At 48.0% G+C, this 22117-nt stretch overlaps 1 pseudogene; it reads left to right on the forward strand.

Annotated features, from left to right (window-relative positions):
* The first annotated feature begins 5462 nt into the window (after positions 1–5462).
* Positions 5463–7959, forward strand: LOC146203854 (uncharacterized; annotated as a pseudogene).
* The last annotated feature ends 14158 nt before the right edge of the window (positions 7960–22117 follow it).

The following is a 22117-nucleotide window of genomic DNA, read 5'->3' on the forward strand; positions in this document are numbered from 1 at the left end:
TTGCAAATGGAGAACGGCAAGGAGAAGAGGCCCAGACGAGCACTCGCTGAAATCACCAATGTAAGTGTGAGCACGACTGCGCAAGGAACGAACGCTGACGTTGGGTCTACGACGCGGTCTGCACCGCGCCAAGGGCAAGGCGCTCTGCCAAACACGGACGACTCACATGCTCCCACAATCCAAGAAGCCCATCTTACAGAGGTTGAGTTGGGGCGCCACGGAACAGACATCGCTGCGGCCGAAGCGAAGAAGCCTGAGGAGCTTGACAGTGAGATCGGTGAGATCGGTGAGGTCATATTCGCTGGCGAAAGCACCGACTTCAGTGGGATGCCTGAGTTGGCGGATTTTGAGCTTAGTAGCCAGGAGGGCTGGCGCGAGGAATCTGAGACTCTTCCTGAAGATGGACCTGTCAACGACCAAATCGCTGAGGTCCCCCTGGACTCACTCTGCAATGAATGAGGACTTCCGCATAAACTGAATGTGGTGAAGCTTTTTTTTTTCTGTGTGTGTGATAAATACATTGTGTTCCATTTGCATTTCTGAAGCATTGTGTGTATTTTCGCATGCAATAAATCAAATGTAAAGAAGGTTATATGCTATCAATTAATTACCACAAGGTATTGACAATGCACTTCTGTTTTGAGTGCAGGTGGGAGCCAAGGTTTCGGCTACTTAATTCTGATGTTTTCTTTACATCGTCTGCGAGCGACCTGATACGAACTAAACCGAGCTTATGGTATGGTCAGCGGTGGCGTACACTCATCCTTCTTGCTTTCCGGAGCGGCTGAGAGCAAACGCGATACCAGACGACTACGTCAGTGCTCCAGTGTGCAGGCCGACCAGTTTACAAGCCGAGCTTCTTCCACTCTTGACCGAGATAGGCAGGTCTAGATATAAATGTCGAAGCTGCCATTTGGCATGCGTATCGCCGCTAGTGAAAGTCTGCGGGGCTCATTTGTTCTCTACGAATGTATTCTCAAGAGCCACAGGTTATAAAATGCGGCAGGTTTTCCTGCTCAGGCAAGATGCGATCGCTATGAGATGTTTGCACCGCCTGATATTGTCCTCTGCGCAAAAACAGTGGACCCAGCAGTACAAAAACGGTACTAATGATAAAAGAGCGAGCTTTCCTTGCAACAGCGTTACTTTGAGGCCAGACAGCCACTAAGCAAGTGTGTGACATGGTGGCAGCATTATAAGAGCCGACTTATTCATATTGTGTTGTCTCTATGCATGCACTGTTAAGGATGGCGACGAGACAGGCGTGAGATATGCCGCTTTCAACCATCGAGACAAGAATTCCCGATCGAAAGAGGTGGAGAGGTCCAGAACGGCGACAGCGTGACTCGACCAAGTGGGGCCATCGGGAAACACAAAGGTTCAAGTGGATCGTGGCGTCTCCCGCATGGGTCAGTACCCTCAAGGCGGCCACACGGTCATCCCCTTCGTCTGGCCGACAGCGCGCGGCGGCCCTTGCGAAGCAGACGTTTGTGCCCAGACCATGAGACGCCGGCGGTCAACGCTTCTCCGATTCGTCTTGCCGACGGCGCGCGGTGGCTCGTTCGACGCAGGTGTGTCGTCCCAGACTATGCGACGCCGGCAGACAGCGAGCTCTTCGTGTGTGTCCTCTACACCGCCACAGCGGCTTCCTCCTTCCTCACCAAGTCTAAACTTTCGAGAGGGCGTGTCGGTGAGAGTGAAAGTGTGGCAATTTGAGTGGCATTAGAGTGATAAGGCCTACTCCCTCGACGACGAGCCCGCCCTTCACCTAGGGGACCTGGGGATTGGTTTGGTTTGGTAAAACTTCATTTCCCACAGTAGGGGTCCTGGAGGACACTCGGCTAGGCGCCAGGTGTAGAGGGCAGCTCCCACGTCGGCACGAGAGCCCGAAGTTCTCCGCCGCCGCGCGGGCTTCCTGGACAGCCCGAAGCTGATCATGTAGTGAAGCACTTTTTAACACTTTGTCCCAACGTTCCTTGTTCTTGGCGTAGGCGTCGCTCAATGCACAACCACACAGCATATGGTTTAAGTCTACACGGTCACTGCACCGTTCACACACATGTTGTCCATTGTTGTCTGGGTCGATGTGTTTTGATGCGCCAGGGGTTGGGGTATGAGTTCGTTTGGAGCAAGCGTAACGTAACTGATTGGCTGTGGGTTAATTTCTTATCCGGGAGGGGAAATGCTCGTCTGCCTAGATAAAAGTGCTTAGTAAGCTCGTTGTACGTGAATAATTGATCTCTGTACTCGATATGTGGAGTAGCAGGGGAAACCGGACGGACGCGTTTTATGAGTTCTCGCGCCGCCTCGTGTGCGATCTCATTGAGATTCCGCAGGCCGCCCCCTAAGCTGCCATGTGTGCCGGGAACCATACGATGGACTGATCGGTGATGTTACTTCCGCCTAAGATCCGTAACGTCGTCTTGTCTATCCCGCCCTTGGCGAAAGCTCGAGTGGCTGCTCTAGAGTCGCCGTATACAGTTGTGAAGTTCGAGTCTTTTAGAGCTAGTGCTATCGCTGCTTGTTCAGCTACCTCTGGCTTCTTGGTGTAAAGTGTGAGTGAGTTGCGCGTACGCCCGTGTCCGTCGACTACTGCTACCGAGTAGGCATGTTTTCCCGGTATGTACGCTGCATCCACGAAAGCTGTCTGGTCGGGAAACTGTGCCGCGTCCGCAGCGAGGGCTTTGGCGCGGGCGAGCCTTCTTCCTTGATTGTGGGTCGGGTGTACGTTCCTTAGAAGGCGGACACTTTGAATGCTTCTCGCACGACTTTAGGTAACTGCAGGACGTTGTCCCTTTCTACTATGGTGTTCAGGCCGAGCTTAAAGAGAATCTCTCTGCCCGCTTTAGTGCTTGATAGGCTTGAAATCTGTGCCGTGTGCTGTGCCTCGATGATTTCGGCAAGGATATTGTGCACTCCTTGCTGTAAGAGTAGTTCAGTGGAGGCATTAGCTGGGAGCCCCAACGCTGTCTTGAAAGCTCGGCGTATGTGTACTTCAAGCCTTCTCTGATGTTCCTTTTTCCAGTTGAGCATTGCAGCCACGTATGTGATGTGACAGAGTACAAAAGCATGAACCATTTGAATAGCGTTGTCCTCGCTCAGTCCCCTGTGCCTATTCATGATGCGCCGAAACATCCGGATCGCGTTTGCAATCTTGATCGTGATGCTCTCAAGCATCGCCCAGTTGGACCCGTTGCTTTGGATGATTAATCCTAGAATTCGTATTTTATCAACCATAGGTATGCGATTTCCATCCCTGTCCTGTAACTCTATGCCTGGTGTGTGGTGTCGGCGCCAGTCGTTGGACCGGCGTCCTGGTCTTGGGGGGTGGTAGATGAGTAGCTCGGATTCTCTAGAAGAGCAGCGATGTCCCATTGGGGCAAGATGGACCTCGGTAACCGTGATGGCTTCTTGCATGCGCGCTTCCAATTCCGCATCGCTGCCACCGGTGCTCCAGATGGTAACATCGTCTGCGTGTATGGTGTGCTCCGCATCAGCAATTTCCCCCAGTGCGCGAGAAAGCTTTGTCATCGCCATGTTAAATAAGAATGGTGAAAGCACTGAGCCTTGTGGTGTTCCCTTATCGCCCAGATTAAAGCTCTCCGAGACGTGTTCGCCTATCTGGAGAGTGGCCGTTCGATCCTGCAGAAACGCCTTGACGTAGTGGTAGAAGCGTGTTCCGAGGTTTTGGTCAGATATGGCTTTGAGAATGGCTTGATGTTGAATTTTGTCAAAAGCTTGCTCCACGTCGAGTACCAGTAGCGCCTTGGTGTCTCGTGTGGGGAAAGGGAACATGGGAACACGGACCCTTTAAAACTATGTGTGTGTGCGGGCATCATCACTTCTTCTCCGGAGTCTTTTCTACTACTAACAATGTAAATAAACCAGGTTTTCGTCTTTCAACTCCTAACTCCTTCGCTCAGCGGCGCTTCTTCCTGAGGTGGAGCGGGCGTCGATGCGGCTGACGATCCGTCCAGCGACACCCTAGTCCCACCTCTAACGTCTGGATGGCAGCAGTTGAATTGGCCATACGACCTGGTGCTGCTTCTGCGGGTGAGTGCTTGGAATTTGCCAGGCTTCAGATTTAGTGCTATTTATTCTTAACTGCTAGGAATTATTGTGGGTTGTTAAGCGAGACGTGTGTGACTATCTCACTTCAACAGTTGGTCAGCAAAGCCAGGACTCCGAGAGGCAACTATGGCGCTAGAAAAATTGCGGAGGTCAGAATTGCTGTTGTGCGAAGAGTTTGGTGTGGAGGTACAAGCTAAAATGACAAAACCGGAAATTTGCTCATTGCTTTTGAAATCCGCCGAGGTAGATACAATTTGCGAGGTGTGGGAACTATTCAAAGCGGATAGGGCAAAAGAGGAGGAGGAAGAAAAGAGACAAAAAGAGGATCAGAAAAGAGAGAATGAGGAACGGAAGAAAGAGGAAGCTGAAGGGAACAGAATATCGTAGCTAGAATTAGCGGCAGAAGCCGAAGAGCGGGAGCTAAAAAGGTTGCAGCTCGCATTTGACGAGAAGCAACCAGAATTTGAACGGTCGAGAGGCGCGACTCCAGAGAAAGCAAGCGAATCGGAAGCGTATCAAACGGGACGAAAAATTCAGATGCAGCCGTACAAAGTGGGCGAAGACCTTGGGTTGTATCTCGTTAATTTTGAAAGGGCGTGTGATAAAAAGGGATACGCTAAGAAGTCATGGCCAGAGAAGCTAATGATGGTGTTGCCCTGTGAGGCGGCTGCCATAGTCGCGAGGCTGGATGCGGACGAGGCCGATGACTACGAGAAAGTGAAGGCTAGCCTGCTCAGAAGGTACCATTTGTCGGCAGAAGAATTCCGTCAGCGGTTCAGAGGCGCCAGTAAGAAATGTGGCGAGAGCTATGCAGACTTTGCATGCAGTTTGAAGGCCAACCTTAAAGAATGTTTGAAGGGCGCGTATGCGTACGAAAGTAAAGATAAGGTTGTGTAGTGTGTAGGCCCAGAGCAATTCTAAAACAGCATCCCCGAATCAGTTAAGCTCTGGATTCAAGACAAGGAGGAAGTGAGAAAAGTAGAGAAAGCCGCAGAGTTGGCGGACAAATACACGGCGCGGAGGAGGTTAGGCTCCGATATAGGCGGGCCTGAAAAGAACAGTTTCGGCATGAGGAAGCGTTTTGTGCCGAAAAACGCACAATATAGAAACCCTAGCCCGTGGAAGGCGCAAAACAGGTCACGGAAAGAACTGAGGGTGGTTCTAGGCAGACCGAAGCGCAGAAATCGCTGACAAGAGTTCGAAACCAGAAAACCGTTTTGTTGTTTCAACTGTCAGGAGACCGGACACATTGCTGCAAGGTGCAAAAAGCCGCGGGTAGCCTTTGCATACGCAGATGACAGTGATGAAAATTTGGAGCTCCTACAGCCATACATTCACGAGCTCAAAGTAAATGGAAACCGTGCAGAGTCCTTGGGGACAGCGGGGCCACAATGGACATTGTTCATCCTTCCTATGATAAAGAGGAAGACTTGACTGGGGAGGTGGCATGGATAGAGCAGGTGCTAAAAGATCAAAGTCTGTGCCTTCCGATGACAAGGGTAGTGATTTTCGGCCCGTTCGGAGAGTTAGTGACAGAAGCCGCTTTCTCGCGCGCGGTTTCATTACAGTGCCTGTGCCTATTTTCGACTAGGTAGAATCAGTTGCTGCATGAACGGGGTCAGAAGCTAGCAGAGGGAACAGTAAAAGCCCTGACGAGATCAAACTCGCGCGAGCTAGCCACCAAGCTTACATACCACCAGGCATCAGAGACGTCTAGCCAGGGGAATGACATTCCCGATAATCAGGAACCAAACGAACCAGTTGCAGTTCGTGCAGACAAGGGGCGACCCGAACCAGAGGTCAAAGAAAGGATAACGAGTGGCCGCATTCAGGAAGAATGCAGTACGGGTTCCGTGTTGCAGCCAACCTCTCCGTGCATGGACCGCCTGCTGCGCGTCGACAAGATTCGTTAAAAGCAGAACAGGAACTGAACCCCAGCCTGTTAAAGTGGCACTTTACAGCTCGTGAAGGCATCGCTAGGCGCAATGTGACAATACATCACAAGGGCGGACTGCTGTATCGGCACTACAAAGACAAAAAGGGTAGAACACTAGACCAGCTGGTTGTCCCTGAAAAGTATCGCTCTGACCTACTGAGTCTTTGCCACGGTAACAGTTGGTCAGGGCACTTAGGCGTGAACAAAACAAAAGAAAGACTGCTTGGAGAATATTACTGGCCAGGCTGTTTCAAGGACGCTGAACGCTACGTTCAATCGTGCGACGCTTGTCAGCGCACAGGAAAGCCAGGTGAGAAATGGAAGGCACCTCAAAACCTAGTTCCGCTGATTTCAGAACCGTTCCGTCAACTGGTCATTGACACAGTGGGACCACTGCCTAGAACCAAGTCAGGATATAAGTACGTCCTCCCTATGATCTGCCCCGCTACAAAGTTTCCGGAAGCGGTACCTCTGAGGGAACTTTGCTCAGCGGAGATAGTCAATGCACTCCTTGGAGTTTCGCCCAAATTGGCTTCGCAGCAGAAATTCAAGCTGACCAGGGGACAGTTCTCACGAGCGCACTGACGACCACGTTTTTGCATAGGTGTGGCGTGAAGTTCATACTTAGTTCGGTCTATCACCCTCAGTCCAATAGCGTAGAAAAGTGGCATTTGGTGTTTAAAAGAGTGCTGCGGGCTACATGCTACGAGAACAAGGATGACTGGGAAAGTTGTCTCCCACCAACGCTTTTCTCCCTGAGAATGGTTCCACATGAAGCCACAGGTTTCACCCCCGCCGAACTAGTGTACCGAAGGGCTCTCCGTTCTGCGCTTAGTTTGCTAAGGGAGATGTGAGAATGGACGGGCAAAAGTCAGCCAGTCGTAGAGTACGTGCTGCAGCTGTTAAATGGTCTCAACACCACGCGAGAACTAGTGGACGAGAACCTGAAAATGGCTCAGGAAACTGCCAAGTTTTACTACGACAAGAACGCTAGACTGAGAAATTTTAAGGTAGGAGATAAGGTGCTCATTCTCAGGCCTTCGCGAAAAAACAAGCTAGAAGTTCATTAAGTCGGACCTGTAGAAGTTGTAGATCGTCTCTCTGAAACCAACTACACTTTGAAGATGCCGGGGAGAGGCCAGCAGATAAAGGTATACCACTGCAATCTAATGAAGCCCTATCTTGAAAGGAGCGGGGTGGCAAACATGGCTATAAACATACCGGAGGAGGTACTAGCCGAAACTCCCGAGTGGAACGGAAATGACAACAAACATTCTAACAGCATAAACGGTCTCGTGGCTCGTTCCGCGAGCACAAATGTTCTAGAGCCAACTCAACTACAGCAACTAAAGCAGCTGCTTTGCTAATCCCAGGACAGTTTTAGTGGCCGGCAAGGAAAGACAGACCTCATCACACAGGAGATAGAACTAACCTCTACCGAGCCAGTAAGATTGAAGGCTTACAGGGTTTCACCTAGACAAAAAGAGATAATTGAGGCCGAGATCAAACACATGTTAGAATTGGGCGTTATAGAACCAGCGGAAAGCGACTACACCTCTGCTTTGATCCTTGTAGAGGCATCGGGAAATGATCCTTGGCCCTGCGTGGATTACCGAAACCTTAACGCCATAATTAAAGACCAGCTGTATCCAATCCCGAATATAGAGAGGATAGAGACCGTAAGCGCTGCCCAGTACATATCCACGCTGGACCTGGTAAGGGGCTATTGGCACGTTCCGCTCTCGGAGAATGCACGCCGATATGCGGCATTCATTTCGCCTGTGGGGCTCTAGTTCTGAGTTTCGGGCTGAAAAATGCGCCATTTAGCTTTTATAAGTTAGTGGACATCGCCCTCAAGGACATGTACGAGTTTGCTGTCCCATATCTCGATGATGTGGCTGTCTTTTCTGACTCCTGGGAAGACCATATTTCCCATTTCAGGAGAGCGCTAAGCCAGTTGCGTAACGCCGGGTTAACCATAAAAGCAGAAAAATGTAATTTTGGTTGCTCGCATGCAGAGGTGGGCATTTGACCTCAAAAACCTCGACCTCACCTCAAACTCAAAAACTATTTGGCGACCTCACTCAACCTCAACCTCATCAATTCAGGTTGAGGTCCCCCAGGCGACCTCACCTCACTTTTCAGGTGACCATTGGCGACCTCACTCAACCTCACCTCAAACTCAAAAAGTGAGGTTGAGGTCGGGTGCTCGACCTCAAAAAAAATCATTAAATTAAACCGCAACTTAAAGCTAATATACATTTCTCGGTAATGCTAGGGTATATAGGCTAGCCAGAATTTTGTCGTATGAAGGCTGTATTTTACTCATAAATTTCATACAACAATTAATATCCAGGATAAAAGCAGAAAAACTCCGGACACTACATGTCCAACTCTGCACTAAAATGGCAATCCTCTCCCCCTCCTCACCTACCCTTTTGTGGTCGGTTTCAATCTAAAGCCTATATGGGTACAACGTTACTACGCATAGGCCCATAATGCAATCAAAGAGTTTAACCCATCTGACCCATAGAGTTTCTTACTCTTACCTAGAGGGAAAGCTGTGCTGCCGTCTATGGGAGTTTACATGGAGTTTCCTGATGGCCAGTTCAGCCACCATAGGCGCTCAAAGCATCATAGGCCGGAGAGCAACCGAGTGCAGAACTACAACTTTTGGCCAAAACTAATGCAAAGATAAACGTTGTTCTACCGTAAATAATGTCCTAATATTGAATATTGTGACTATAAATTGCAAAAAGAGAGAGAAACAGCATGTTGGTGAGATATTTATCTAATATAAGCGATGGCTCTTTCTCCTATTGGCTTAGTTTCGAGTAGCACAAATACCAATATTTCGCACTTAATAAGCAAAGTTTGAAATTAAAAAACGTTGTGAAAATATTTATGGCTGTGCAATCACTTAAGGAAGTTTTTAGTGGCATTTCGGGACTAAAAACCATTTATTGGCGACGTCTGCTTTTGCGCCTTCGTTACTATGGTTTTCGTGGTCTATGTACGCACCTTCAAATGATGATGATGACGAAAAAGAAACATCGCAGTAACGCCACTCCACGTACCCGAGAAAAACCGACTGTCCCGCAACAAGTAGCACACCGGCCCATGATTCTTAGCGCGCCCATGGTGGCTGAAGTGCAGCGCCCTCAGCTTTCCCTCTAGTTAGTGTAAGGAACTCTATGATCTGACCCACGTGAATAAGATTCGTATTAGAAATAAAACAAGCCAGTTCTTACTCTAAACTGAAAAGCCAAATGCTGTTGACCCTAGTGACGACGACAACAATGACGATATGCTCTTTTTCTTTTCTTGCCACATAGCACTAAACAGACAGGGACACAGCTAGACACACGGGACGGGCGCTTTTTTTTATCGCCCGTCCAGTATATCTGGCTGTGTCCCTGCCTGTTTAGCGCTGTCAGGCAAGAAAGCCGACACCAACTCGCCCAAGCTTCCATCCTTGCTCTTTTTCTTAATTCGAAAAAAAATGGATGATTGCCGAGCTTTTTTTTTAATACACTGTACATTGTTTTGCGGCAGAATACAATAGAATAGGAAAAAAAATAGGAATACATTCGTGCCTCGTTAGTACGGACGCTTTGGTTTCCGACCAAAGCTGTCCATAAAGCGAGTCATCCATAATAACGAGTCATGAATAAAAACGAAAAGTATATAATTGAAAAAAAATTATAATTAATGGCTGCTGTTTCAATGAATTTGGGTATATAAACACAGCCGAGATGTCGATGCTACCCTCTTCTCCATAGATCCGTCGATCCGAAACGTCATGTCTGTCCTTAAACCTTGTGAGCCATCCTCTTGAGCAGCTGAAGTCAGTAACGCCTAGACAGAGCGTAGAATATTTCTCAGTAAACATCCCCCTGTTTTACTGAACAAAAATTCCGTAAGTCATCACAGGTAAAACCTATCAAGACGGAGGAGCAGAAGCACTCATAATGTTGCCGAGGCAGCGAGCCTTCTTTTGAAGCATTTCGTCGCTCACGACAGCACCATTCGCGTACACATTCCCGAACCACATTAACAAGGCTGACTCCATTTCTTCGAACTGTGCTTGGCGCTGTCGGACTGTGGCTTTCGCTGCAATGCCGACGTTGAGTCATTTATCGGAGTCCTGTAGTATATATAGATGGTATACCGTCGACCTGGCGAGGCTGAGGCCTAGTTGAACTTCGGTCCGGTCTTTCGTGGCTTGGATTGACTGAGATGGCTTTTGCCGCTTGTATTCACAGATTTCCCGCTTCGCGCCTAAGTTCAGCTCCACTCTTTTGCGTTTAACTCTCGCCATGTCAAAAGTCAGACTAAAGTTGAGGGTTACAGGCTCCTGTTTCTTTGCACTCTTTTTCCCTAGCTAACCTCCCTGACTTTCCGTTCTTCTGATTCTCTTTCTTGCCTTGTACTGTTTCTGTAAGGAAGCGAGGGAGTCAAGTTGGCAGGCTACTATACAGAGGGCTATCAAACAGCCCTTTCCAGTGCCGTTTGTATGTGTTCCTATGAAACAAACACTGCAAGCTGAAGTGCATTTTAGAACGCCGTACGAGGAACTGAGACCTTGTCAAGGCCGCATCGTTGACTCAAGGCGAAGCCGACATGCGGATCGCTGTGTTGCAAAATGTGGTAGTTCGGTAGTGCAACAGTGACGAAAACCAGGAGCATGAGAAGGAAGTTCCTCCAGGACGGAACGCCTGGTCCTGGTTGCGTGCTCGTCACCTTTCTTTTGTCGCTGTACTTCGTGAGTGTGTCTTAACCCTGACCGAAAAGCGTTAACGGCTTCATGAAACACACTTTGTGTTCTGGGATAGAAAAACTTCAGTTCCCACCCCCAATTTTGGCGCTTGTCTTTCTTTTGATAACTTCTTTCTTACGCTTTTACCGGCCTCTCTTCTGGTCACGTTCAGCAGAATTTATTGCGACCACATGTTGCGATTTTCCCGACTGCGGCCTTTAGTTGTGGTGCTGCCGCTGCACCCAGAAATCTCCCGGTTCCCTCCTTTTGGGGTCTTTCTTAGTTAGCTGACCCTCGGTTTGCTGTGTACGATCCCTGCCATCCACCCTCCTTTCCTCCTCCTCCTCCTCAATTGCTTTCCGCTCTTGCCCCCCCTCCCCCCCCCCGCGGCGCACTCGCCGCGGCATCTGGCAATCAAGAAGCAACCAGAAGGGAAAGATGTCTCGTCTTTAGTGTAGTAACAACACAGTTAGAAAACCAGAATAACATGGACCTGCAATCAAGACAGCTAATTTTATGTTGAGCCGGTCTCCTCATCAAAACAAAGTAATAGCCTCCACCTTGATTCGAACCTCCATCCCTCGTAACCCCACCCGAGAGCTTTAACCAACTGCACCCCGCCAGGATTTTTTTTTCCAGCCTGACTGGTTTCCGCTGGTGACACGGTATTTATCTTTGCCTGCCTTTTGGTTGTGTTTTCTGTTGTGCAGCTCAGCAACGGCTGAATGCTTTGTAAATAGTCTGTGTACATAGCCCTTTCTGCACATAACCGCGCGTGATAACGTTACGCGCGGTATAGGAGTAGCGACTCTTAATTCTCCTTCTTGAGAATGATAGTTGTGATGATAATAGGCTTGTCAGCGGCTAATTTCGGGCGAGCGTGTACTCAGCATTGGACAGGATTGTATTGGACTAGATTAGATTGGAGTGGATTCGATTAGACTTGATTGTAGTGATTTGGATTGGACAGGTTTGGATTGAATTGTATGAGTTGGATTGAATTGGATTGGAATTGAATGTGTTTGACTGGAATGTACTGCAGTTGATAGGACTGGATTTGATTAGACTGGATTGGTTTGCATTGAATTATAGTAGACTGGATTGGTTTGGATTACACCCAATTGGATTGGATCAGATTCGATTGAAGAGGAGTAGGCAGCCCAGCGGCAACATAAATGCTTTCGCTACGTATATCCTGGCTTAGCTGAGCTAAGCCACGGCCTTTTTTTTACGTTTCCCGCTGTGGCATTTGCGCTAAAAGGCTGCGCTCGTTGAGCGCCTTGTCCATTCGCGGGATGCACACCACAGCACGTGCTTCTGCGTGCAGCTCAGAGGAGCGCAAGCCAGTTCATAGCCTTTGATTCCTACCGTGAGCAAAATAGAAAGGGAGAGCGTGGAAGCAAGTTCCAGGAAGGCACTTGCGCACATCAGCAAAGTCTACGTCAGACGGAGCCGTCGACACAGGAACCTTGAAGTCAGCTCGATGGCGCGCTTTTCCCAACAGCAAGCACTGCAGGCTGAGCAAACTCAAGCTGACTCACCTGTTCCCATCAACCAAAACGAGGTGCTTGTAGTGGCTAAGTTGGGAGGCCACTAAACAGACGCACCTGCTACCAACTCGAAGAACCCCTTTAACTTCATTGTGAAATTGGTGAGATCGTTCTCGATGATGAAAGCCTGGACTTCAGTGAGATGCCCCAGTTGTAGCCTTTTAGCCTTTTAAAACTGAAATCCAGGAGCGTAGGTGCGAGAGTCAGATTTTCGCCTTGCAGATGAAACTTTTGAAGGCAAAATTGTTTTGATTCGACTGAAATGTTGCGATCAGTGTGGATTTCGCATAGAGTGAACGTAGTGTACCTTTCTTTCATTTTTGTGTCAAATACATTCTGTCGGCTCTGAATCATTGAAGCATTTTTGTGGTTTTTCAAGATTTAAACAATTGTAAACAAACTTCCATGACTCTCCGTTAATCTCAATCGCAAGTCTGGTGGTCAAGTTGCAGCTCACATAACGGCAGAGCTGTAAGAAGATCACCCCGTCAACCTTCCACTACTTTTCCGGAAAAATCACGACCGCTTTCACCTCATCGTTATGGGAAACACTATAACGTGTGAGCAGTGTGGGTGTGTTGAAACTATTGCGCACATACTTTGTGAGTGGCCTCAGTTTGAGCGTGAGCGCACTTTCCTGGCTGCTACACTTCGTCGCTTGTACTCTCGCGCTCTTACTGAAGAAAAGATTCTGGGCCCTTGGATGACTCCTTCATCAGAAAGGAAATCAGTGAAGGCGCTACTTAAGTTTTTAAAAGATTCGGGGCTGAGTTCAAGACTTTAACTGCACAATAGACTCCTTCTCTTCGCACCCTTTCTTTCCTTTTTCTCCCTTTGTTCCCCTCCCCACGTGTAGGGTAGCCTACTGGGCATCGCCTGATTAACCTTCCTGCCTTTCTATTCTATTTCTGTCTCTCTCTCTCTCTCTCAAACACACCTGCTTCTCAGCATGCTTTCCCACTCGCCGCACTGCGGTTGATGACGTCTAACGGTTCTACTTGTGTAATGCAGCCGCGCAACTGCCTGGAGCGATGTTACAGAACTTGATCAGTTCGCATTCAGTTCGAAAAGCTCGCTGTGTTGGGCTGGAAGCAGGCTGTTTTTTTTTTCATTGCGCAAGTTAGCCCTTCGGCATAAGGGTTTAAATATATTAATACAGGCCTGTGGCCCCCAAAGAATGCCAACAGCTCTCGGTGGTGTGAGCCATGTATCCATACCCCAGTGTCAGGCGGTCTGGTAGGGTGGTAAGAGTGGCTTCTAAGGTGTGCCATGTGGGCCACGCGAAGACCAGGACAAGTTGTTGGGAAGTGGTCTATTGTGGCCTGCATAGCAGGGGCTGGACAGAACGGGCAGTTCAGGGAAGCAGTCTGGGTGGTCCGAGAATATTTTACAGCAGGCGTTAAAGCAACACACACGCGGATTCTTCTCAGCATCACCTCCTCACGGAGTTTGATCCACACGGTGGAATTAAAGCACGCGTGGAGCGGCGAAGAAATTCTTTCGCAAGCACTATGCCTCCCCTGAGGACAACTTTAACATCAGCCGAGGATATGTCACTTTCTGGGAACAGGAGGCATCATCAGTTTCTGTGAGACGGAGCGTAGTTTAGGGAGCCCACACCACACTCACAGGGAAAGGAAATGTTTGCACAATATTGCAAATGTCGTTGATGATGTCGAAGATATTAGATATACTCCGTAATGCTCGGACGGCTTTGCTGGATTCTGTAAGATCAAAATGGTCGGGGTGCAGCATATAGGCTGTCTGCTAATATAGACAAACCATCGCGAATGGCAACAAGCTCTGCTACTAGAGAAGGAAGGTGCGTTGCTTCTGTTCTATATGAACATACCTGGCGTATTTCAGGAAGAAATGGACAAATGAGGATAGTATGTAAACTCTCATAGTCAGTGCGTGCTTTTACGTAAACTTGAAGCCCCCTGTAGTGTCTGTGTAATGATCTGGCTTCGCTGCTTGCACCGAATGTTGAACTTGGCGCTTTTCTCGTAGCAGACAGTTGTTTGTCATTTGTGGCCGATTCCGTGGAAGTTCTGAAGGCGTTGCTTCAAGCAGCGTACAAGACGAATAAAAATAATGCGCTAATTCAGACGCTGCAGGAATAGCTTCACGCTTTAGGTAGCGCGCTGCCCGACGCTGCTCGACGAGCTCATCAATGGTGTTCAGCTGGGCCTCCGCTTGAAGAGTGGGATTAATCGATGTCAGGCGAGGGAGGCCAGTGATGGCTTGCATTGCCTCCCTATTGACTGCTTCCTAGCGGTCCCAGTCTCTTAATGTGGGACGTTGAAATTGGGTTTGATAGACAAGCCGAGGCTATAATACAGAACGCAATAACGTTCGAGCCATGTTGCTCGAGCGCCGCCTGTTCTCTGAGCAATGCGCCAAAATAGGTGCAGGGTACTAGTGGCTTTCTGTCGTGCAGATCGAACCCTTGGCGCTGCTGAACCAGAACTGTCCAGTTCGACACCAAGGACTCGCATTGACGAAGTGGCAGGGAGCAGAGGCCTGTTCAATGACAGCTGTAGTGGTGCTTGTAGAAGCCTGTGTACAACCCATCGGTTTGTGATAGACATAAAGTTTGTCTTTTCTGCTGAGAGGACTAGGCCAATTTTCGTGCACCACTCAGATGTCTTGTCAAGAGCAGTCTGAAAGCCTAATTCTTGGCTGCTTAGATCCGTGTGCAGTCACCATACTGTGACGCCGTCTGCATACATCTGATAAGATATGTCCGGAATGATTGCTAGCTATCAGGCCAAAGGTAGGAGCGCCATGTTAAATAGTATATTGGAGCCAGCACGAATCCTCGAGGCACACTCCTCTTTACGCTAAAGTGTCCACACGTTCATTACCAATCCGTATGGAAATAGAAAATTCTTTTAAGAATGATCTTACAAAGTTACATACTCTGGGTGGGAAACGTAGCCAGCGTAGAATGGCTAGAATTGCTGAGTGACTGATATTATCGTAGCCTTTGTGGACGTCCATTGTTAAACTGGTCCGGATTTTGCGGGATCTTCCGCCCAATAGTACCATACTTGAAAGATGTTCCAACCCATTTTGAGTGCCCAAATGAGGTCGAAAGCCAATCTGAGCTGGATGGTTCCATTTGTATCTTTCAAGCCACCATAACAGGCACATAGTTAACATGCGTTCTAGTAACTTGCAAAGTGTGGACGTAAGCGCTATTGGCCGAAGGTTGCTTAACTAAGTGGGAGTATCCCGGGCTTAGAGATTGTCACCACCTGAGCATGTTTCCAAGGGGTCGGGACATCTCCAGAGGTCCTAATTATATTCAAATTGTAAAGCAGCCCCCCCTTCATGGATCACTGCCTTGTCGTGGCGGAGGGGCTTGCGCAACTCGATGAAGTCGTGAGCTCCGCTTTGTAGGGCCACCCAAGATAGACAAGTCACGGCAGAGAGATCTGGCAAAATGTGATTCACTGGAGAAGGTAATGGCAACCCGCTCCAGTATTTCCTGTCAAGAAAACCCTATGGCCAGTCACAATAGCAATAATGATATGGCGCCCGACGATGAGCCCCCCAGTTTCAAAGGCGTCCCACATGTTACTGGGGATGAACAAAGGGCGATTCCTAGTAGCTCCAGGACGAATGAAGCGGCTGGGCTAAAGCCAAAAGGACGTTCAGTTGTGGATGTGTCGGGAAGCGACCGGAAAGTCCGATGTTGCAAGGAGATATATCACATAGCAACATGAAATGTAAGATATATGACGCAAGGTAAACTGGATGTCGTCAAGCAAGAAATGGACAGATTAAACATTGATATCTTAGGTATCAGCGATCTCAAGTGGACCGGAATAGGAGAATTTAATTCCGGTGACCATTATGTCTTTTATTGTGGGCACGAATCCAGGAGAAGGAATGGGGTCGCTCTCATAGAAAACAGAAGAATAGCCAAGCAGTGCTAGGATACAACCCTAAAAACGACCGAAAGATTTCACTTCGAATCCAAAGTCACCCTTTCAACATAACAGTTATCCAAGTCTATGCACCAACCACTACTGCTGAAGAAGCTGACGTTGAGAGATTTTATACTGACCTGGAATGGCTTTTAGACCGCCCTCCATCATCAGACGTCCTTTTTCTAATAGGAGACTGGAATGCTAAGGTGGGAAGTGAAGAAATATCCGGAATTACAGGCAAGTTTGGTCTTGGTGAGCCAAATGAAGCTGGACAGAGGCTAGTAGAGTTTTGTCAAGAAAACAACCTGACCATAGCGAATACTCTTTTTCAACAGCACAAGAGGCACCTGTACACATGGACTTCACCGGATGGTCTGTACAGGAATCAGATCGATTATATTCTTTGCCGGCAGAGATGAAGAAGCGCTATACAAGCAGTAAAAACAAGGCCTGGGGCCGATTGTGGCACCGATCATCAGCTTCTTGTTGCCAAATTTAAGCTTCGATTGAGGAAAACGCAGAAAACTAGAAGGCCTTTCAGGTATGATCTGGATCAAATTCCATCAGAATATCCTGTGGAAGTGAGGAATCGATTTAAAGAAATATATCTAGAAGACAGAGAGTCTGGAGAGATGTGGAGTGAGGTTCGTGATATAATACAAGAAGTTGCTACTAAGGTAGTTCCAAAGCAAAAGAAACGCAAGAAAGCAAACTGGTTATCCGAAGAGGCTTTGCAAATAGCTGAGGAAAGGAGGATGGTAAAAGTTGTGGGGGAAAGAGAAAGATAGAAGGTTCTCAAAGAGGTTTTTCAAAAAATAGCAAGGAGAGATAAGGATGCCTTCCTGAACATACAGTGCCAAGCAGTTGAGGACAACAGCCAATTGAGGAACACAAGAGCTTTGTATAAGACGATCAAAGATATCAAAGGAAGCTTCTGTGCTAAGCTGGGCGTGATAAAGGACAAACGAGGCAGGGATCTCACTCAAGCCTCAGAGATAAAGAAGAGGCGGCAGGAATACACGGAATACCTGTGCAAGAAGGACCCGGATGTGCAAACCCAACCTAAGACGGTTGTGATTACTATCTCGAGCCGGGCATCCTGAAGAGTGAAGTTGAATGGGCCTTAGCCAGCCTTGCTAAGAACAAAGCTAGCGGAATTGATGGCATTCCAGCTGAGTTAGTTCAAAACCTCAACCATGACGCTGTTAACGTTCTGTATATATTATGTCAGAAAATTTGGACAACCCCGCAGTGGCCACATGATTGGAGGGGGTCAGTTTACATCCCCATTCTAAAGAAAGGCAGTGCCAAAGATTGTTCCAATTACCGCACGATCGCGCATATTTCGCATGCTAGCAAGATGACGTTGAAAATGCTCCTAGGTAGGCTGTAGCAGTATGTAGATCGGGAACTTCCGGATGTGCAAGCTGGGTTTCGCAAGGGCCGAGGAACTAGAGACCAGATTGCCAACCTTCGCTGGATCATGGAAAAGGCAAGAGAGTTCCAGAAACCAATCTGCTTCTGCTTTATTGATTTTGCGAAAGGGTTTGACTGCGTAGATTTCAGTAGATTGTGGCAAGCTCTCCAATGGATGGGAGTTCTAGTTCACCTCATCTGTCTCCTCAGGAACCTGTATGAAGGGCTAGATGCCACAGTCAGAACGGGGCATGGTCTTACTGATTGGTGTCCGATTGAGAAAGGAGTGAGACAAGGCTGCATACTGTCGCCCTGCCTATTTAACCTATATGCGGAGTCCATCATGAGGAAGGCCGGTCTGGACGAGTCTTCAGCTGCAGTGAAGATTGCTGGGAAACGTATCAACAACCTTAGATATGCGGATGATACCACTTTAATGGCAGAAATTGAAGTGGAACTCAAGAGACTTCTTATGTTAGCAAGATAGTGAGAGATCGGAAAGCGTGGCGTGATATGGTCCATAGGGTCACGAAGAGTCGGACACGACTGAACGACTGAACTGAACTGAAAGCAGTCACTCTAGAGCTTGTTGATCAATATTTTTAAACACTTCGTATGTCAGGCCACCCGGCCTCGGAGCTTTGCGCGGTTTCGTTTGGTCATAAGCTGCAATAAACTCGGCCATTGTGAAATGTTTTTCATTACCTTCAAGGACCTCTTTGCTTGGAGGTGAGCCCGCTTCTGACGGGAGATTATTCGGGCTGATGAACCGGGGTGGAATGTGGTCGCAATCCGGAAATAAATTCCTGACCACTACTGATGCAAACTGACTTAGAGTCTGTCCAGATGCTAGACAGGCATTGCCTGCGGGGTCCTTTAAACGCGTGCCGATTTTCATGGACCGAGATGTGCGCCATATTGATCGAGTAGTAGACGTTGCGTTTAGAGATGCGCACCAGTCTTGCCATCGCTAAGGAGAAAGACACTTCTCTTGTCGGCGTGCCGCTGCTGTTAGGTTGTGAAGTGTGACTCGGCGTTCAAAAGTTAGTTCTGTAATAAACGCCGAATTCCACCATGCAACGAGCCGCCCATAGCCGAAGAAGGTGCAGATCCGGAGGCAGTCTGTTTTCCTCTACCCAACTGGAATGAGTTGCAGCTTGCAGTGCAGTGCGCAAAGCTTCCTGTGGATCCACAGTTGAGAGCAGCTTGTTGCTTAGTAGCGTTCTGAACAAGTCACACTGTGTGACCAAGCAGCAGCGTCTACAGCGGCTCCTGCAATGTGGATCTAAACTAATCAGTAAAGGATAATGGTCCCTACCCAACAGTCTAGGTATCGACCTCATGAAACAGCACGTGCACGACACCACCATATAAGGTCTTGGAAGCAGGCGACACGCTGTTTATAACCAACTTCCGCTTTGAGTAGAGGGGGAGCCAAGGTCTTTCCTACGGCAAACTGATTCGATATGCACACAGCGCACTGATGTGAAAGATGCGATATCAGACGGCTGCGTCGGAGCCGAGTGGTTTACAAGCAGAAACTAGTAAGCTAGATAAGGATGTCGAAGGTGCTGTTGTTGTGCGTATCGTCGCCAGCGAAAGCTTGATGGCACATTTGCCTCCTAGAAATTTATTCCCAAGAACCACAGGTTATAAAAACGCGGAGGTTTGCCTGCTCAGGCAAGATGCGATTGCTACGAGATGTTTGTGCCGCCTGATATTGTCCTCTGCGTAAAAACAGTGGCCTAGCAACGGTACAAAAACGTGCGAATTCTAAAAGACCAATGTTTCTTTGCAACACTGTTACTTTGAAACCAGGTGGTCCATACGCAAATGTGTGACATATTGACGGCATTATAACAGACAACGTAATCATATTATGTGATCTTGAAAGGGGGCAAATCTTAGCTCGCCTTCGGCGACCCTTGAGTGAGTTATGAATGACGAATGGTGCTTGCGACCATCTCGTTTGTCTTCTACGTGCCTTCTAGAGTAAATATTGTCTGGCTCAAGCCCTCGTCTAGCCAAACGCATGTTTTTGGTTCTGAACTATGGTTAATCGAGGGGTCTACAACACTGCCACGTAGGGCGATACAACCAGCATGCAACCAAGCCTAACTATACGCATTTCCGGAGTTAAAAAGGAATGAAAGGAAAAGAAACCTGAATTTGTCTTCTGCCTCGAAGCGCGAGCAGTGCCTAGCAGTACCTCCTTTTCATGCTGAGGAACAAATAACCCTCGTGTTATAATCATCTCTCCGTCTTCAGCTACAGCTTAACCCAGGTCGCCCATTATATCTTTGGCGTGTTTGGCTCAGTAAATCACAGTGGAGTAATGTTGGCAAACAATAAGTCAACCGTTCTACAGCAACGTTAAGATTGCGCTCTGGCGCCTGCCATCCAAATAATAGCGTACGTTAACCTCTTCCGTGCAGCCATTTTGAATTTTATTTCAGTGAGCGTCACGAATGTCTGATTGGGTTAGTGAATTAGACTGGAATGTCAGCCTCGACGTACGTACACCGCAAAAACTTTGCTACGTCGCAAAGACAAAATAGTGTCATCGTTTTCCATTCAGGAAACTTTGATTCCGTCGCAGTGCTAATTAGCTGTGAATGCTCCGCACTGTACTGTCGGGGAGAGATATTTCCTTTTCATAAGGTAGCAGCTTTTTTTGTGTGCTGTTGTCGTTACTTCTTGTCATTTTTTCGTTCTTTTTCTTCACCCGTATTTACCCGAAGTGGTAGAACAAACGCCGTTGTGGTATTACAATCCCGTGTGTGCCACACGTGTCTCGTCCCAGGTGCAAATACCGTTGCACCACCGCAACCACCGCAAAGTGCAACCATAGCAACATGTGAAAAATTCAGCTTTGCTTAAGCACGTTTGCATCTGCCTTCAAGTCTGTTTCGTTAGAAGAGGCCACTCTGCAACAGAGTGAGGGGAAGAGCAAAGAGAAGATTTTCATAAGAGCCGACTATGATGTATGGGATGAGCCGCTCTTGCTAAATTTATTTAATGCGTGATCTGTTCGTGCAACCGCAATAAAAATGTGAGGCACCTAATAGCCGACCATCCAGCGCTGTTTCAGCTGCCGCGTTGTAATGTTAAAAAATCAAAACTTAACGTGTTTTTACTGCGTTATAAACTTGGAAACATCAGTGTGCAAATTTCGTCAATTTTTATTGCACAGGGTAAGGATTAATTTACTGCACTTAAATGCTGCAATTTGTATCCAATCTGGTCCACTGACTGCAAAATTACATCACTTATGCTTCCTTCACGTGTAATCTTTCTAGATTACAAATGTACAGGTTCCAATGATGAGACTATGCAGTCAGCTCTCTCCGATACATATTATCACTTTAGGTTATGGCTACTTCCGCAGGCTTGTAGAAAAAGATTGTTTTTCCTGCGCAACCTCCGCTCTCCATGCACAGAATGCACGCCTTGTGCGCCGAGGCGTCACCTGTTTGCACAAGCTGCCTAGGAAAGATTAAGTGAAAGTTTACTGACAAAGGATCCTGCAAGGACAGAGAAACGCAACACGGATGCGAATAGGCGACAGACTGAGGATGCCTTGCCTGATGCAGCACCCTGAATACCAGCCTCTTCGTGACATTAGAAATGTGCGACCGACGCGCTCTGCCTGCACCGGCCTACCGCAGACTACCTACACGGGGGGGAATTGGTCTCGATACCTCGAGAAAATCTACGGTAACCGACACGACAGGCAGCAATGAAGAAGGAAAGATGAGCAGATGTTCTGTAGTTCGGTAGTACTCACCACAAATGCTGATTATTGTACTTGCCTGTAGTCTTTTGTACTCTTCCCTTCTAACTGCAGAAAATTCTGATGTTACTACAGAACTTCCTGTTGGCACAACAAGTTAACTGTCAAACACCGTGCAGAAATTCTGTCGTGACAAGAGAGCATTTTCTGTAGATTTTCCGACAGAGAATAGGTAAATTTAATGGGAAGAAAAGTAATAAATTTCGCACGTTTGTGTGAAATGGTTGCATTTTTTTGTATTGCACTCGGGGAGTGCAGGCTGCTGATGGTGAAAGGTAAAACGAGTGTATGGCTCTCTGCCTGCGATGCTGCCCGCGGGATATTCTAAGCCTGCGTAGCCGTGAAGCTTGATGCGAGACTTATTACCGCGAGGGAATTGGATGTTGCCAAAAGTATCATAGCCAGATGGTATATTGCAGCTCAAGGCTTTTACGCTCACTGCGCATCACTCTCGCTGTTTTCGGTTGTAGGCGCCGGTGGCAAGCGCACGAAAAGGACCAGTATTGATTAACTCCAGCTGCATATTCGGAACTATCTGATCACTATCAGTGCCGCCTTAGACTGCTCCAAACCGGGTGTTCTCTAAATCCCGCCATACTGAAACACTTGCACCCGACGTTCACGGGTAAGTGCGAATTCTGCGGGCAGTATGAT

This window comes from Amblyomma maculatum, chromosome 1 (genome assembly GCF_055883805.1).
Source record: "Amblyomma maculatum isolate TAMU_Amacu chromosome 1, ASM5588380v1, whole genome shotgun sequence".
Classification (NCBI taxonomy): domain Eukaryota; kingdom Metazoa; phylum Arthropoda; class Arachnida; order Ixodida; family Ixodidae; genus Amblyomma; species Amblyomma maculatum.